This window comes from Pongo abelii, chromosome 18 (assembly GCF_028885655.2).
Source record: "Pongo abelii isolate AG06213 chromosome 18, NHGRI_mPonAbe1-v2.0_pri, whole genome shotgun sequence".
In the NCBI taxonomy this organism is placed as follows: Eukaryota; Metazoa; Chordata; class Mammalia; order Primates; family Hominidae; genus Pongo; species Pongo abelii.
In genome coordinates this window covers 78,226,898-78,230,535 of record NC_072003.2, presented here as the reverse complement: position 1 = coordinate 78,230,535, position 3,638 = coordinate 78,226,898, and the positions used below count along the sequence as shown (strand labels likewise).

Genomic DNA, 3,638 nt, shown 5'->3' with positions numbered 1-3,638 from the left:
GGCGAGACTCCGTCTCAAAAAAAAAAAAAAAAAAAAAAAAAAATATATATATATATATATATATATATATATATATATGCTGTTTTGGGTTTGATTCTCCAGAGGCAGTCGTGAACTCATCAGGTCTCTCTCAAATACACTTTTCCTTTCTTGGTTAAATATTCTTTGCCTACCTTAAACATTTCACAATGTAGTCCTTAAATTTTGATATTTTGGTAGTGATATTCTTAATTTCATGTACAAGACCACATGCACAAAAGTACTTTTATTTTTAAGACGGGTTGCAAATATCAGGAGAAAGGGGCATTTTGTCCACGCAAAGCTTCCCAAATACAAATGGAAACTTCCCAAGTATCAATGGAAACCATCTGTAGATATTGGTAGCAATATTTCAATCTTTCAGGAATTGTTATTGTGGAGGAAATTTAGATTAATTGGGTTGCTTTTAAAACCTGTAATACTGTCATGGTTACATCCTAAGGATCACAGAATGCCTAAGGTATAAACAGGATTTTTTTTTTCTTTTTTATTGATGGCTGTGAATTTTCTCTGCACACCTGTACTATCAAGGTAACTTTTGCTATAAACAGCATTTTAAAATTATCACATAAAAAACTATCAAGCACTAAATTAGAAAAAAAAAGAAATTTGAAAGTGATAGTTAAATTTATGAAGCAATTCTGCTACACTCAAAGGCTCATTGCTTGACATGTAAAAAATTTTGAGCTGCGTGTAAGACGTGGGTATGAATTTCCCTCCAGTGGGAGAAACCACAGTTCACACCAGGCTCCAAATGAGAGCCTCACACAGAACATATGCGCTTCGGATGTGTGCTTGTTTGCATGACTAATGGAGTTAATATTAAAAGTCTTTTCTCATCATTTCAATTCTTTCTTTTCTTTTTTTTTTTTTTTAATTTGGCTGAGTGCCTTTTTTGCTACCTCCAAGAGCTGTTAATTTTGTTCACTGCCGAGCAAAAGTCAAAGTCAGAGTCTAAACAGCTTGTAATGAGTTTTCAATGGCCCATCTCAATGAAATTGAGGGCAAAGACCAGCCGGCTCAGGCAGTGTCAGCCCTCAGAATTTATTAGTGAGGGCGCATTGTGTTCAGGGGAAGGCACAGAGGAGGGACTGCAGTTCCTGGGCTCTTCAAGAGGAGCCCCAGCCCTTATTAAAAAGTGGTGACAGTGACAGGACACATGCTATCTGACCCATCTGCCACAACCTCCACTGCGGCAGGGTCAAACCTGGTTGGGAATGAAGGAGAGGGAAGTCAGCTGAAGGAAAGAAGGGCTTCCATCTCATAGTGATGTGGCTGTTTCTATCTATCTCATCATCAATCAGCTAAGAAGGAGGAGCACCTTCCTTCCTCCAAGATCCTGAAGTACCACCGGCTACCTCTCCCACCCACACACACACCTGTTTGTCTGGTGATGGTTATTTGGGAGAAACCAAGCAGTATTCAATTTTTGAGTTCTGACTACTTTATTTGTTCAATTCTTTTAAAATTCCTCCATCATGCCACTTCCAACAGATCCCCTGTGGTTTTTACTTCCAAGAATGCCGTTTAGGCTGGACACGATGGGTCACGCCTAAAATGCCTGCACTTTGGGAGGCCAGGGTGGGAAGATTGCTTGAGCCTAGGAGTTTGAGAGCAGCATGGGCAACATAGAGAGACCTCATCTCTACAAAAATAAAAATTAAAGTTAAAAACATGTCCAGGTATGGTGGTATATGCCTGTGGTTCTAAGCTACTTGGGAGGCTGAGGCAGGCGGATTGCTTGAGCCCACAACGTCAATGCTGCAGAAAGCTGTGATCGCACCATTGCACTCCAGCATGGGCAACAGAGCGAGACCCTGTCTCAAAAAAGAAAAAAGAGTACCTTTGAAACCCACGTAATACTTTTCTGCACAAATTTAAAACCTCCATATAAAACAGAATTCTGCATGAGCTGGAGAAATCAATCCTACACTTCAGAATGAAGAGCAATTTGACAATAGACTTTCTGGCCAAAGAAATGCTCTGCGAAGCCACTACAATAACACGTGGTGGTTTGGAGAGAAAAAAAAAAAAAAGTCTCACTTCTTCATAGCCACACCTTTTTATTTAATGAAGAACCTATGGGGTTTGTGTTAAGAACTGACTTGTCCTGTGAGTGGAATAAATCAGAACTGTTGGATCCTGCAAGACTAATTTTTATATAATTGTTATTAAACTATGATTGATTCCAAGGCATTTTTTAAAAATAGAGCACCTCCTAGATACTCTTGCACCTACTGGCCACAGTGCAAGGCACCATGAATTCCATGGCAGGCTTGGTGATGAAAATCGATTTATCTTTCTTGCCACTCACTCATTCATTTTTCTTTTCTTTTGTTTTTTTTTTTTTTTTTCAGATGAAGTCTTGCTCTATGACCCAGGCTGGAGTACAATGGCATCATCTTGTCTCACTGCAACCTCTCACTCCTGAGTTCAAGCAATTCTCCTGCTTCAGCCTCCCAAGTAGCTGGGATTACAGGTGCCCACCACCACACCTGGCTAACTTTTCTATTTTTAGTAGAGACGGGGTTTCACCATGTTGCCCAGGCTGATCTTGAACTCCTGACCTCAAGTAACCTGCCTGCCTTGGCCTCCCAAAGTGCTGGGATTACAGGCATGAGGCACGGTGGCCAGCCATTCAACCATTAATGCATTGCTTTAGTCACTCACTATATTCACAAATATTTATTAATTAGTTGTTAAGGACAAAACTATTGACTAAGTTTTGGGGAAAATGGTTGGTCTTTGTCCTCAACTATTAATAATTTAGGTTCTGCTAAAATTTCATAAAATTCCAGATTAATATAGTGGATTTCCAAAGCCTTCCATCAACCACTGTTTATTTAAATACTCTCCCTATTTATTTAAATACACTTGCTTCCTCGGCATTCATCTTGTTCAGCCTACCTGTTTAATTCCGTTCACAGACCTACCCTCTCTCTCTCTGTAACAATTTATGTTCCTTTCTGTGTCCTACAGCATTGCTGGGAAAACTAAACGCCCGTTAAATATCTTAACACAGAGCCTGTGACAGAAAGCCTTGCACGCATTCAGTAAACACCCGCCAAAAAAAAAAAAAAAAAAAAAAAAAACCCAAACAAACAAAATACAAAAAAAACTTTGCTCTTTGTGTTGTATATATCTGGATATTTCAAAAGCACGTCTGATCTAAGAGTGAGATTCACGCACAGGCACATTCCTTGTCACTTTCATAATGACAATAATGCTAATAATAATAACCAGCAGAGCCAGGAGAAGCCACCATGGTACACCAGCCTCTGGGATAGGCCCTTTCCATGCATCATCTCAGTTAATTCTCTGCAAGGCAGGTTCTGTTCTTATCTCATTTTGCTGAAAAAAACATTGAAAGAGGTTCAGCGATTTACACCAAATCACAAAACCAGTTCATTTTAGATCAGGACAATCGAACTCAACAATCTGTAAAATATCAACATTCAGTTTAAATTGTACATCTTACACAGCTTTAATCTCCTAAAAAAAACTGAAATGTCCCTTTGTCTGAAAGTGAAATGTCGTCAATCCATATACACTAAGGAGAGGGACAATGGCAGGATGGGGGTGCACCTGCTCGGAAGAGG

At 39.4% G+C, this 3,638-nt stretch overlaps 1 protein-coding gene across 1 annotated transcript in view; it reads right to left on the bottom strand.

Annotated features, from left to right (window-relative positions):
- The window catches only part of WWOX (WW domain containing oxidoreductase), a 1,117,686-nt gene that overhangs the window by 405,874 nt on the left and 708,174 nt on the right, over window positions 1-3,638 (bottom strand).